This window comes from Watersipora subatra, chromosome 3, assembly GCF_963576615.1.
Source record: "Watersipora subatra chromosome 3, tzWatSuba1.1, whole genome shotgun sequence".
NCBI classification, from domain to species: Eukaryota; Metazoa; Bryozoa; class Gymnolaemata; order Cheilostomatida; family Watersiporidae; genus Watersipora; species Watersipora subatra.
In genome coordinates this window covers 73440197-73456158 of record NC_088710.1, presented here as the reverse complement: position 1 = coordinate 73456158, position 15962 = coordinate 73440197, and positions in this window count along the sequence as shown.

The window sequence follows — 15962 nt, the reverse complement described above, 5'->3', positions numbered from 1 at the left end:
TAAGGTCTAAGGTACATTAGTTTAATCAGCGATGAGAAACATAAAGTAAATCTTAAATTCAAACAAAGACATTAATAACATATCTATATCAACGGTATCAACTATCAATTGTGCATCTTATTTGCTATCATCAAATGAAGGTTAACTTGAGGAATTTCTCTTCAAAAACGCTTACGCAGAGGCTTGTTGATGTTCTTATTACAACCTAGTAGTACTAGTACAACCTAGTAGTACAACATACAGTTATTTTCTATTGTTATTAACAACTAGTATTACAGTGCTTATCTAGTCGAAATCCGTACTGCTGGTTGAAAATGATCAGAATGAGAATTTTTATTAAGATGGTGTAAATATGAATTTAAGCATTTATCACATAATTTAGGTTAGATATATTGGTGCAATAGACTCGTGCACGAGTTCCAAAAAAGTGTGTGCCGTAATTGGCTGGTTAATTTTGAGTACCAACGCTTTACAATGGAGCCGAGACAAAAAGTAGAATGAGATAGACTATGTATTCAGCACAATATAGTCTATAAAAACATATTTATATCTGCATACATCTGAAATTTAATCTTAAGTTTAATCAGCAAATTTGGCAAGTCAATATTAACAGCTGGAATAGAATGCTTTGTCTGTTCAAAAAATGGTGATGTGGGAGTGTCAATAATTTCGAGCATAGCTCCATCAAAAAGCTGCATGTATTGGTATGTAAATAATCTGGTATGTGGATAATCAACATAAGTCGACCTATGACAAGCTGACCGGAATATCTGGCAGGTTAAGTCTGCGTTACCATTATATCAGACAAACACTAAATTGAAGTCAATTGGCTGTGAAATTCACATTGTTGGTTGATTTGTCATAACAGGCTTTAAAGCAGAAAGCTTTCGAATCAAGATTTCATTGCATGGTTTGCGTGTACTTCATTAACATCTTCCTTTTTTTGACTATGTCATTGTAATCAGAAACAAAGTGCATGAAGAAATCTCATCATTTTAGTAGATTTTAACTCTATTGGAGCTTCTCAGGAAAAGTGTGATCAACCCCTTTTTTGAGCCTTTTCCCTTTTCTCAAATACGTGCAAAGTACCTTCAACCGGAACAGGACTGATCAAAATTTTGCTGGAGAGAATCTAGAGTAAGTTTGAAGATTGATCCAATGTGACTCCATTTTCGATGGTCAGTTTGTTTGCATAGGGGCCGTTTCTTCAGGATGCCTTGTCCCCATTTACATATAGATTGATTAGTTCTTTGTGTTGCAGTCCTGTGACTTTGTTGCTCCGTTTTATAAATCGAAAACAATAGTGCCTTTGGAATGGTGTATGTTTCAATGTAATTGTGCTTTATCTTAGCCTCTTTTTTGTGAAATGATTAAAATTATTTAATTTTAATTCTTTAAAACGGTCCAGTACAGTTTCTCGATCATGCAATTTCCTGGAGAGGTTAGTAAGGCACAGTCTTTGATATATCAAACCTTTAAAGATTGCAGCAAGCTTGAAAGAGTTTTGATTGCAACTGAGCCCCTTGGTTAAGGTGCATCACCCCAAGGTTGCCAAGTATAATATGCAAAGGTGCTCTCATCCAACGCGCAAGCCACAGTGGTCACCTTTCAATCAGGAATGGGAATGGCATCACTCCATCTAGTAAAGTGGTCAATTAAGACCTAAATCAGAGTGTTGCGGTCCTCAGTCATGGACAGGTGGCTGAACATATCAATAGCATAAATCTGCCAATGGCGGCAAACACCTTACTGAAGCCTAAGTGAGCTTCTTCGTGTGTGTCTTTGACAAAGAATAGCCTCTTGATTCTTGCACAGACTGTGCGTTGTTCTCCAGCGAACCAAATTATTTGTAGCTTATCATTTCAAGGCAGGACAGATGAGACCGCAACTTCTAAAGATGCAGTGTCTCTAAAATCACCACTCAGGTATGATGATACCGATTCTCCTGCGTGAGAAGATGCGGTAAACCTGCGCTGTGCATGAGAAAATGGGATCTAATCTACAACGTCTACAGAAATGCTCCATGAATACAGTGATTTAGGTGGAAGCCCGACATCGTGACCTTTTGTGATGTAGTGGGTTTCTTGATCAAACTGCCTGATGCACATTGCCTGAGCATCACATTTTGGGTGCTGGTGAGAACTCGGTTCCTTGATATCAAAGTGCATATTGGGAAGGTCACCTCGAGCGAGCTTTGTGCACTGCTGACAGTTCTTACAGCTTTGACAGCTGAGTCCATCAACATCGTTACAATCTTGTCTTTTTTAATATATCTTTAAAATGTATAAAGTGAGTATCTTGAGTGAGTTGCTCTTGTCAGAAATCCCATCAGTAAGGTGGTCTGTTCAAACCACCAACAATTAGCCATATAGCTATGGCTTGAAATGCATGATAGTTTCATGATTGTCAAAAGCTCTTGTGAGACAGAGTAGTCACATTCCTAGGCTGTCATTATCTTCAAATAGTAAGTGATGGATCGCTTCTGCCTTTGCTGCATCTGTGACAGCAAAACCCCAACCTTGTCAGCACTGACATCATTGTCGAGTACAGAGGGTATGCTGTAGTAAGGAACAAACGCCTTTTGGTACTCATTTGTCCAGCAGAAGGCTGTGTTCTTAGAGCTGTCATGTGAATAACCGAACCAACTCTGATTACCAACGAATAAAGCAGCAATAGTAATTGCAGATTCCCAGAAATAATCATACATCATTCTTATGCTGAAGATGAGGTTATGCTTGGATGACCATGACTTTTACCTCGTTGACTTTTACTCCTCCTGAGTTGGCAGCAGAATCTAGATATCAATCCCTGTTGATAAATAGCTGGCATTGTCTGGTTTCAATTTGGAACTAGACTCCCAAAACTGTGTGAAGCTTTTTCTTAATGAACAATAAAGGTGTTCATGTCCAGAGCGAAAACAATATAATTGAGATAAATAAAAACACTTGGAGTAGTAGAGTTTTTAGAGTTTTTAGTACAGTTTTTAGAGTAAAGTCTCCATTGGTTGCTAAAAATTTGAGCAGGTCAATGTCAGGTCAAATAGAAGTATGTACAACCCGTATAAGCTTCTGCAGGTGACAAATGAGGATCTCTCCAACACATCTTTACTGAACTCAACTTGTCAGCATCCACTTGCGAAATTGAGCATGCTTAACACAGCACTTCCCCAGAGTTTTTAGAACATTATTAATGCGTAGCAGAAAATATCCATCCTTGGAGTTGAAATCGTTAAACTTGCAGTAGTCCATACACAACCATAAGGCCTCAGCCTTTTTCTGGCCCAGGACCACTGGAGAGCTCAAAACACTCTTTTCTGAAATTAATCCTTCCTGTCATAGCTTTCCAACTTGTTTTTTTGTTTCCTCTTTTTGGGCTGACCTAGGTTAATATACGTGTTGCGTTATTGGGTGAGACCTCCTTCACCAAGAGTATGGTTTGTTGGGTAATGATTGTACAGACTAAGTTTTACTCCAAGGAACAGAGAATATTTCTGTGTCGGATTAACATAATTTTAACGTTTACCTTATCAGGGCTTCTCCAAATGTTGTTTTAGAACGGAGCTTTTAGGGCTACTTGTAGCGCAGCCATGTCTTAGTTGAAATAGATTGGTCACTAGGGGCCTAACTACAAGTGACAACTATCATACTAGGCAAAACTTTGAGTCTTGACAGAATTTTTGCAGGTGCACAGCCTGAAGGACAATTGGTTTTGCGTGAGTGATCCTTAATTTTGTGGTTTGGATTGCCGCTGTTAAGAAACCTAAGTGGCAATCTCTAGAGTTTGTTGAGTTTGGCATGTACAAGGATTCCGTTGTATGAAGATACTTTATGCGCTTGATGACCTGGGCATCGACTCAGAGCGACCCGATTTGATGATCTTTGGTGATTGTTCCTTTTGTATGTAGATTTGAGCTTTCTTAAAGCTGACCCAGCATTTGTAGGTTATAACAAAATCTAAGCTTAACTGAATATGTGAATGAAAACTGACACCAAAAAGGCAAGAGGGGATGTGTGCAGGTTGCAACCTACATCTCCCATGGCTAGATGTAATTGGCTAGCCTGCGTAAGTAGCCAGCGAGTTGTAGCGAGGAGATGTGGCAGCCTTTGAGCTGCTGATACAGATGTGTCGACACTGAGAGTCTCAAGTATCCATGCTGTAAAAAGTAATACTGTTTTCTTGAACCAATTTTCTGGAAATAAAACATGTCATGGTTTGGCTCCACATGACTTGGTTAATGCCCAGATGTGTTTTAGCTAGTTGAAAGCTCTCAAGATTTTGTAAAATGCAACTGGCACCTTGAAGAATCTTTGGCAGCTAGCATGAAAAGCCCACCCTCTGAGTGCTGGATGGGCTATTCTTATAACTTTGTATAGTTGGGTTGTGAATAAATTCGTTTTCCCTTAACAACTTGTAGGCATGTATTGCCATTTAATGCCATGTTAACCATGCTGGTCTTAACATGTGGCATAATCAGCCTTTGACATGTTTTTAGCAGCCAAACCTTCAAGGGTTAGTCAAAAATGCAAATTTTTCTTTTTTTGTAGGCTAGGCTTTGCAATTTTTTTCAAATTTGTTGCTGAAATCTTCCAAATCTGTAGAGCCATAATATGTCAGAGGATTGATTTGTCTTTTCATTATATGCAATGTTTCAGATATTGCAGCATCGTCACACTTTTTTCCATGTTTGACATCACCCAGTTTGGTTGTATTGTAATCATTTCAACCTTACTTTGCTGCCCACAGTGAGTGAGATTGATGTTTTAGTTTCAAGAAAACTGGTTGTGGAGTAATTAGCAAGTATATGCCAAGAATCGCCTTATTATCATTGATCTAGACCAAAAAAACAGAATGACGATAGACTAAGTATTTAGCACAATGGAGTTAGCAAAAAAATTAATTTGTAGATATAGTACTTATTTGCAATCAATGTGTAAGCAAGATTGACGGCTCTATATTTGAAGCCGCTGTAGAACAGTATACATCCTGAAGATAATGGCGCGTGCCAATAGATTTCAACATATATCCGTGAATATCCTAACAACATCGACACAATTCGTTTTGAAACTGCTGACCAGAGCATATGGCAAGTTGAGCGTGTAGTATTAATAGATCCGCCAAATACTTGTGTGAAACCACTTGGCTGCACAATCTTTTTATATGAATGTTCTACCATTAATGTAGCTTAAATGCTGCGTATTTCTGATTGGTTTATTGTATTCGTCTTTAAAGCGAGAAGTTTTCGGAATAAAATTTTATTGCTCGGCTTGTGGTTCCATCATTAGGCAACAACCTACGGGTATGGTCACTGTTGTATAATGGGGTTTGTGGAGCTCAGGCTATATTGGGGTCTGAGCTAAAAGCAGTAGCAGGTGGTAGTGGCAATTACGGTGAGTGAATAAAGTTGATGGATAAAGCTGGTGGGTAAAGCTGGTGAATAAAGCTTGTGGATTAGGTTGTATTAGGCAGTATTGGGTAGTGAACAAGGAAGTGAAATGAAAGAAGGGTTCTTCTTCTTTTTTGCTACAACTTATTTGAGTACATCCAATGTATATACAGGGGGTCCTAGGTTTACGACAGTCCCGACTTACACCGTTTCGACGCACCCCATAAGAATTATAAAAAGCATTAACACGTGTTCCCGACTTACACTGTTCTGCGTCGTAAGAAACGTAACCAACAGCAATAGCTATGAGGCTAGGTGAGGACAATAGCGTCACTTTGTTTCAGTGGTACGCCATATTGGCTGCGTTTTGTCGTTCTCTCACGTATCTGATGGTTTCTGTTAATGTTTTGCCCTTCGTTATGGCTCCAAAACGTAAGTCAGATGCTTCTGATGGTAGTGCATCAAAGAAAAGAAAGGCCATCACTATGGAAATAAATTTAGACATTATTGAGCGCTCCAAAAACGGTGAAACTGCAACGAACATTGGCCGGTCGCTTGTTCTTAGTCGTTCTACTATGGCTACTATTTTGAGGGATCAAGAGCACATAGTTGAACATGTTAAAAGATCTGCACCAATGAAATCAACCGTGATAACTAAGCAGCGTGGTGGTTTAATTATGAAAATGGAAAGATTATTAGTGCTTTGGTTAGAGGATCAAAATTAACGTTGTATACCAGTGAGCTTAATGGTGATACAAAACAAACCTAAAAGGTTATTTGAAGCATTGAAAAGTGAAAAACGGGAAGGAAGTGCATGTGAAGAGTTTTGGCTAGTAGGGGCTGGTTTATGCAATTTAAGGTTCGGGCCAATTACCATAACCTTAAAATTCAAGGTGAAGCTGCCAGTGGGGATGCAAAAGCAGCAAGTGAGTTTCCTAAAGCGTTGGCTGAGATAATTAGGGAGGGAGGGTATTCCGCTCATCAAGTGTTTAGTGTGGATGAGACCGGTTTATTCTGGAAACGCATGCCTAACCGCACATATATCGCTGAGAAGAAGTCAGCACCTGGTCATAAAGCAGGCAAGGAAAGGCTGACTGCTTCTTGTGAGAAATGCTGCTGGCGACTTCAAACTGAAGCCTTTGCTGATGTATCAAGCTGAAAACCCAAGGACACTCAAGGAACCCAAGAAAACCCAAGGACACGTATGGAAGAGTCAACTCCTAGTCATTTGGAAAGCAAATAAGAAGGCATGGGTAACACTTGCAGTGTTTGAAAACTGGTTTACCAACCATTTTGTGCCTTGTGTTGAGCGGTATTGCACTAAAAAGGGTATCCCCTTTAAGGTGTTGCTGGTGCTGGATAATGCCCCTGAACACCCTACCCAGCTGGGAAACTAATCATAATGTCAAAGGGATTTATCTTCCACCTAATACCACGGCCATTGTACAACCCATGGACCAAGGAGTGATAGCTTCTTTCAAGGCCTACTACCTCGGAAAGACAATTTCTATGGCATTGCAAGCAACAGAAAAACAAAAGCACTTGACTCTGAAGGACTTTTGGAAGTCCTACAACATCCTTGATGCAGTTAAGAACATAGCTGATTCCTGGGAAGAGGTAAAAACTACAAACATGAATGGAGTTTGGAAAAAATTATGCCCTCAATTTGTGAATGACTTCCATGGATTTGAGGACACAGTTGACCATGCTGTTAAGAACATTGTAGCACTGTGTAAAGAAATTCGTCTGAAAATGAAGGCTGATGATGTGACAGAGTTGCTAGAATCTTATGGAGGGGAGTTATTTGAGGAGGACTTGATGCAAATAGAGAAGCAGATTATAGAGGAAGAAGAAGAAACCCCCCACCCCAGATCCTAAGACTTTTACTAGGGAGGGCTTGTCAAAAGGTTTTGCCGAGATACAACAAGCATTGGCAACTTTTGAGACTCAGGATCCTAACATGGACAGGTTCACTAAGGTTTCCAGAGGCATCATGAACATACTGCAGTGTTACAAAGAGATCTTAGATGAGAAGGGGATCCTGTCTGTCCAGTCTAAACCGGGAGAGGTATTTTAAGAAAGTAGAGAGACCTGCACCCTCTACTAAAGAGCCGTTGCCATCTACTTCAGCTGCTTCTATTGCATCTCCAGCTTCTCCATCACCTTCTGTAGGTTTTGCTTCTTCTACAGTCTCACCTGCCCCAGCTTCTTCACCACCACCTATAGGTTCTCCTTCGCCTCCAGACTCGCCTCTCCCAGCTTCACCACCATCATCTGTCTCACTTCCAGAGAATCCTGACTCCCCTGCCCCAGTTTCTCCAGCAACTTCTCCACAATAAACCTCTCTCTCCATCCCCAGCAACATCCTTTCCAGTGTGCTAGTCAATCATAGAAATAAGGTAAGAAATTGTTCCCTCTTTTTAAAAAAATAATATTTACTTCATGCGGTAAGAAGTTTTTTTCTTTTAATTAATATTTTGTTATGTCATTTGATACATTTAATTAAATTAATGTACAATACTTTACAGTACAGGGCGTTTCAAGTACTTTATTTATGATATTTCAACTTACACTGAAATTTGACTTACACCATGGTTTAAGAACGGATCTATGGTGTAAGTCGAGGACCCCCTGTATATAAACCTCAAAGTTTGTCATCGTCTGTCATTATCTGTTCAGATGTCTGCCTGTACAAGTATTAAAATCTTGGAATGAAAAGCTTGCTGTTTGCTGGATTTGAACTAACGGAGATCGCAACCGCAGATTCAAACCACGCATTTAATCACTGAGCTATACAGTTCTTAGCGTTCTCTAAATCTCATCATACACCGTATACCCTTTTCTTGATTGCACACTTTAAAAGACATATTAATTGGAACTATGAATTCTATTAACTCTATGAAACTCTATGCTGGTCTTAACATGTGGCATAATCAGCCTTTGACATGTTTTTAGCAGCCAAACCTTCAAGGGTTAGTCAAAAATGCAAATTTTTCTTTTTTTGTAGGCTAGGCTTTGCAATTTTTTTCAAATTTGTTGCTGAAATCTTCCAAATCTGTAGAGCCATAATATGTCAGAGGATTGATTTGTCTTTTCATTATATGCAATGTTTCAGATATTGCAGCATCGTCACACTTTTTTCCATGTTTGACATCACCCAGTTTGGTTGTATTGTAATCATTTCAACCTTACTTTGCTGCCCACAGTGAGTGAGATTGATGTTTTAGTTTCAAGAAAACTGGTTGTGGAGTAATTAGCAAGTATATGCCAAGAATCGCCTTATTATCATTGATCTAGACCAAAAAAACAGAATGACGATAGACTAAGTATTTAGCACAATGGAGTTAGCAAAAAAATTAATTTGTAGATATAGTACTTATTTGCAATCAATGTGTAAGCAAGATTGACGGCTCTATATTTGAAGCCGCTGTAGAACAGTATACATCCTGAAGATAATGGCGCGTGCCAATAGATTTCAACATATATCCGTGAATATCCTAACAACATCGACACAATTCGTTTTGAAACTGCTGACCAGAGCATATGGCAAGTTGAGCGTGTAGTATTAATAGATCCGCCAAATACTTGTGTGAAACCACTTGGCTGCACAATCTTTTTATATGAATGTTCTACCATTAATGTAGCTTAAATGCTGCGTATTTCTGATTGGTTTATTGTATTCGTCTTTAAAGCGAGAAGTTTTCGGAATAAAATTTTATTGCTCGGCTTGTGGTTCCATCATTAGGCAACAACCTACGGGTATGGTCACTGTTGTATAATGGGGTTTGTGGAGCTCAGGCTATATTGGGGTCTGAGCTAAAAGCAGTAGCAGGTGGTAGTGGCAATTACGGTGAGTGAATAAAGTTGATGGATAAAGCTGGTGGGTAAAGCTGGTGAATAAAGCTTGTGGATTAGGTTGTATTAGGCAGTATTGGGTAGTGAACAAGGAAGTGAAATGAAAGAAGGGTTCTTCTTCTTTTTTGCTACAACTTATTTGAGTACATCCAATGTATATACAGGGGGTCCTAGGTTTACGACAGTCCCGACTTACACCGTTTCGACGCACCCCATAAGAATTATAAAAAGCATTAACACATGTTCCCGACTTACACTGTTCTGCGTCGTAAGAAACGTAACCAACAGCAATAGCTATGAGGCTAGGTGAGGACAATAGCGTCACTTTGTTTCAGTGGTACGCCATATTGGCTGCGTTTTGTCGTTCTCTCACGTATCTGATGGTTTCTGTTAATGTTTTGCCCTTCGTTATGGCTCCAAAACGTAAGTCAGATGCTTCTGATGGTAGTGCATCAAAGAAAAGAAAGGCCATCACTATGGAAATAAATTTAGACATTATTGAGCGCTCCAAAAACGGTGAAACTGCAACGAACATTGGCCGGTCGCTTGTTCTTAGTCGTTCTACTATGGCTACTATTTTGAGGGATCAAGAGCACATAGTTGAACATGTTAAAAGATCTGCACCAATGAAATCAACCGTGATAACTAAGCAGCGTGGTGGTTTAATTATGAAAATGGAAAGATTATTAGTGCTTTGGTTAGAGGATCAAAATTAACGTTGTATACCAGTGAGCTTAATGGTGATACAAAACAAACCTAAAAGGTTATTTGAAGCATTGAAAAGTGAAAAACGGGAAGGAAGTGCATGTGAAGAGTTTTGGCTAGTAGGGGCTGGTTTATGCAATTTAAGGTTCGGGCCAATTACCATAACCTTAAAATTCAAGGTGAAGCTGCCAGTGGGGATGCAAAAGCAGCAAGTGAGTTTCCTAAAGCGTTGGCTGAGATAATTAGGGAGGGAGGGTATTCCGCTCATCAAGTGTTTAGTGTGGATGAGACCGGTTTATTCTGGAAACGCATGCCTAACCGCACATATATCGCTGAGAAGAAGTCAGCACCTGGTCATAAAGCAGGCAAGGAAAGGCTGACTGCTTCTTGTGAGAAATGCTGCTGGCGACTTCAAACTGAAGCCTTTGCTGATGTATCAAGCTGAAAACCCAAGGACACTCAAGGAACCCAAGAAAACCCAAGGACACGTATGGAAGAGTCAACTCCTAGTCATTTGGAAAGCAAATAAGAAGGCATGGGTAACACTTGCAGTGTTTGAAAACTGGTTTACCAACCATTTTGTGCCTTGTGTTGAGCGGTATTGCACTAAAAAGGGTATCCCCTTTAAGGTGTTGCTGGTGCTGGATAATGCCCCTGAACACCCTACCCAGCTGGGAAACTAATCATAATGTCAAAGGGATTTATCTTCCACCTAATACCACGGCCATTGTACAACCCATGGACCAAGGAGTGATAGCTTCTTTCAAGGCCTACTACCTCGGAAAGACAATTTCTATGGCATTGCAAGCAACAGAAAAACAAAAGCACTTGACTCTGAAGGACTTTTGGAAGTCCTACAACATCCTTGATGCAGTTAAGAACATAGCTGATTCCTGGGAAGAGGTAAAAACTACAAACATGAATGGAGTTTGGAAAAAATTATGCCCTCAATTTGTGAATGACTTCCATGGATTTGAGGACACAGTTGACCATGCTGTTAAGAACATTGTAGCACTGTGTAAAGAAATTCGTCTGAAAATGAAGGCTGATGATGTGACAGAGTTGCTAGAATCTTATGGAGGGGAGTTATTTGAGGAGGACTTGATGCAAATAGAGAAGCAGATTATAGAGGAAGAAGAAGAAACCCCCCACCCCAGATCCTAAGACTTTTACTAGGGAGGGCTTGTCAAAAGGTTTTGCCGAGATACAACAAGCATTGGCAACTTTTGAGACTCAGGATCCTAACATGGACAGGTTCACTAAGGTTTCCAGAGGCATCATGAACATACTGCAGTGTTACAAAGAGATCTTAGATGAGAAGGGGATCCTGTCTGTCCAGTCTAAACCGGGAGAGGTATTTTAAGAAAGTAGAGAGACCTGCACCCTCTACTAAAGAGCCGTTGCCATCTACTTCAGCTGCTTCTATTGCATCTCCAGCTTCTCCATCACCTTCTGTAGGTTTTGCTTCTTCTACAGTCTCACCTGCCCCAGCTTCTTCACCACCACCTATAGGTTCTCCTTCGCCTCCAGACTCGCCTCTCCCAGCTTCACCACCATCATCTGTCTCACTTCCAGAGAATCCTGACTCCCCTGCCCCAGTTTCTCCAGCAACTTCTCCACAATAAACCTCTCTCTCCATCCCCAGCAACATCCTTTCCAGTGTGCTAGTCAATCATAGAAATAAGGTAAGAAATTGTTCCCTCTTTTTAAAAAAATAATATTTACTTCATGCGGTAAGAAGTTTTTTTCTTTTAATTAATATTTTGTTATGTCATTTGATACATTTAATTAAATTAATGTACAATACTTTACAGTACAGGGCGTTTCAAGTACTTTATTTATGATATTTCAACTTACACTGAAATTTGACTTACACCATGGTTTAAGAACGGATCTATGGTGTAAGTCGAGGACCCCCTGTATATAAACCTCAAAGTTTGTCATCGTCTGTCATTATCTGTTCAGATGTCTGCCTGTACAAGTATTAAAATCTTGGAATGAAAAGCTTGCTGTTTGCTGGATTTGAACTAACGGAGATCGCAACCGCAGATTCAAACCACGCATTTAATCACTGAGCTATACAGTTCTTAGCGTTCTCTAAATCTCATCATACACCGTATACCCTTTTCTTGATTGCACACTTTAAAAGACATATTAATTGGAACTATGAATTCTATTAACTCTATGAAACATGACGCTTTTTCGTGTTTTCGTGAACTTATATTTCTGGTTTTTCGCAGGGTTCGAATGCTAAATTGGTAAAAATTAATACTTTTCACGCGGACAATTGTACTATCTCAAGTGGAAATAGCCTCTACATTCTCTTTCTGTTTGGTCAGACAAAGTACCAGACAAAAACTGTCCAATATCTCATTTTTACTATTGTACCAGTATCAAGAGGTACCAGTATCGTCATATTCAAAGTTTTGATGGATAGTTTCTACTGGAACAGTAACCTTTTTATACACACACACTTCTATTCATGATTTGTTGTTATTACTGTAATTCAACATATTCAGGGTCTTTATTTTATTTTCTCAGTTCGTATTAATTGTATCATCAGCAAATCATCTTTTATTGTAATCGTAGCAAAATAGACTTAATTTAACTATTACTTGCTAATTATTTCACACTTACATTTAAACACTTTTATAGTTGTTTTATTTTGTTTCTTAATTTATTTGAACTGCACAAAACGTTTTTTTCATAATACAAAATTTGAAAGTTACAGTTTTTGACAAAGTTTAAAAGCCTTTACAGTTTTTTTATTTTTTCTCTCAATTAATTTAAGCTGCACAAAACGCATTTCTCATCATAATATGAAGTTCGAAAGTCGGAATGGTAACTGTTGTTTTATGTTAAATAAAAATAAACTTTCTGTGCAAAGACTTTCATTACCCAGGCATTCAGCTAGTACAGATATAAATCTCAATGTTTGTTCATCTGTTTGTATGTACTACCGTCTGTCCAGCTATAGCGGTGAAATTTTAAAAATGTGAAATCCGCAGCGAACTGGATTTGAACTCAAAACCTCTGGTTCCACAGACATTTATTTATCCAATACACTACACAACTTGTTATACTATGGAATAAATTTGGCACATACTTGGAATACATGCCAATCTTTCATGGCTTCACATTAAACACAGCAGCTAGCTTCACATGTAAAGCCATACCAAAAGAAAAATCTGTGAAGCCTTACCAGAAGAAAAATGCATGCCCATAAGTGAAGAAATATACTTAAACTCATATAACCAACAAAACCATTACAATCAGTATAGGCCTGTAGTAGGCACTGCAGCCGGTACGGTGTGAATTACACAAAAATAAACAGTCAACATAAATAGGACAGTTGACAGAAATAAACAAACACTTTGAATTAAAAGTTAGAATGGTACATATTGATGTTGAATATGTTGATTAAAAGTAAATTTTCTGTCGAAACCTTTTTTTTTATTACCTGTGCAACACCGGGCATCCAGCTAGTTTATTTATACAACATGGCGCAGTTGACAAAAGCTTTGATTTTTTCTTGAGATCATTAACGAAAGAGTGCAGATACTGGTGGTGTCGTAAAATTGAGAATTGACGGTACCCTTTCACAGGCGTGCATGTGAGGTGGTGTAGTGTTGTGAAGGCAAGTTGTTGTAGTTGTGGAGTGACGAAGCTGTGGAGTTTGGTGTTGGAAAGATACAGGTGGAAGTTGAAATTTATCATTCGTGGAGTGGGGGAAGTTGAGAATTGAAACATTAAGGAGAGGTGTAGAGTAGGTTGGTGGCGTAAAATAGACTGGGTTGTGATGTGATGAAGTTCGGTTAACTGAAGCTGATGTTAGGTGAGCATGGTGATGGTTCGTGGGAGAGTTTTAGAAGAGATGAATTTGTGTATTGAGAGTGTAGTTGAGAGGAGAGGTTATGAAGGAGGTAATACACGTCCTATTATGAGAGGTAGAGCTAAGTTGATGCCGTTATTGAGAGTTATTGGGCACAGTGGTAGAGAGGTAGTGATTCGGTAGTGAGTAAGGTTCGATGTAGATGGTGTATATTCCACTCAGGAAGAGGCAGTGGAGGTTTTGTAGGAGTATTATGGTAGACAGGAGAGCTTGTTTGTGAAGGGGCATAAGTTCCTGAAGACTGGACAGGCACTTGGTAAAAGTGATAAAAAGTTCTTGCAATGAGTTGAGAGTTTGAGCAGATATGACGAGGTAGCAAATAATGCTGATAGAGTAAGGTTTGCTTTAATAGTTGCAGTTAATGGGTCGACAGATAGAAAAGTGAGTAGAGAGACCTGATGAAAAAGCCAATTGACTAAAGTAATGTTGAATGAGGCATTGAGGGCTCGTGAGATGGCGAATAATTCGGACAGGTTCTTGAGAGCGGAGAGTAGAAGTAGCGACTTGAAAAGTGAGATTACTAAGGAGGTAGCGGAGGTGTCAGAGTACTACAGTCATGTGCAGCACCCGAGTGGTAGTAATAGAGGATATGATTCAGGAGGTAGATAGTTTCCTAGAAGTAACCTTAGAGGTGGTAAGAAATATTACGGTGATAGTAGTGATGTTATTAGGTATGGGCAAGGAGTCGAGAGTATAGCACGGACAGGGCTTCCATAGTAGGTTGTATAGAGACAATAGCTGGGAGAGGTATGTTTCTAGATATAGAGCAAGTAGTAGAGAAGGTAGTAGATTTAGAGTTTGCTACAATTGCAAGCATAGTGGCCATGAGATGCAGAGTTGTCCCTTCATTAAATCCATCTATGTATCCCGATATTGCAGAGATAAAGGTAGAAATGAGGTATGACAGACGAGGTAGTAGCAGTAGGCTTGGAGGTAGCTGCGACAGCAACTATGAGAGGTATGGTAGTTGAGATAGTAGTAGGGAAAGGTATAGAGGCAGAGAAAGCCCTCGTGAGATGAGAGATAAGTGAAGTAGATACAGGGATAACAGTATGAACAGGTATGAGAGAGAGACAGTCAGTATGAGAAGCAAGAGATGGATAGGCATGATGAAAGGTACAATGACAGTAGCAGAGGTTGAAGTGTAAGATTTTCTGGCTCTAAGAATAAATATGCTAAAGACTAATGACTAGACCAGAGAATTGAGCAGTTTTAAAAGTCAATAGTAAACTGACTGGTAATGCCCCAAACGTACCAAACGTAAACACTTTTGAATTTACGTTCGGTACTGGGGCTGAGGTATCAATAGCAACCGAGGCAACAGCCAATGGGTTAAACCTACAATTAAAGAAGCCTTCAACAGCTTTAGAAAATGCTGATAGTAGTGAGTTTAACATAGTCGTAATGGCAGTAGTTCAATTAGAAACTAAACACAGAACTATGGATGCTGAAGTTTATGTGGTGAAAATATTGAAAGCAAACTTTTTTGGACATTACTGAGCTGAAGCATAACTGAGTTTGGGCATAACTGAATCTAAACCATCTGCATCGAACCCTGCACCTTTCACCACCTCTCTCCCACTATTCCCAATAGTTATCAATAACGGCATCAACTTAGCTAAAATGGAAGGGAGTGTAGAAGTATTAATTCAGTTAGGCCATTTTTGTCGAGCGCCATTACTGTTGGGTTAATTAAGTTGCCATGTTTCGGATAATGTCAAGTTGCAAAACCTGACAAATAAGTCTGTCAGGGAGAACGATGTTGAGAAAGGCTATACAGGTTGAGATTTGTGGACTAGTGAAACAAAGGGAGTGAAGAGTAGGGAATGCGCAGTAATAGAGAGGTATATCAGAAACCAGCACATAGGCAGTGGTGGAGAGATTGGTAGTCAAGGGGGATAGCCCAACGCGTCATAGAGGTGAAAGTGTTTATGGAGCATGATAGGGAACACAGTCATGCTAAGGTAAGTGAAGGTGCTGAGAAAGTAGCTAGACCAGTATCTGTAATGGAAAATGTGAGCTCTTTTTTTAGCTGAGGTATCCAGCAATGAAGTTTTGAACAGAAATGGTTATGAGAGAAGTTGCGTAGATTAAGAGGGAAAAAAAGGAGGTACAGAGAAAGTTGAA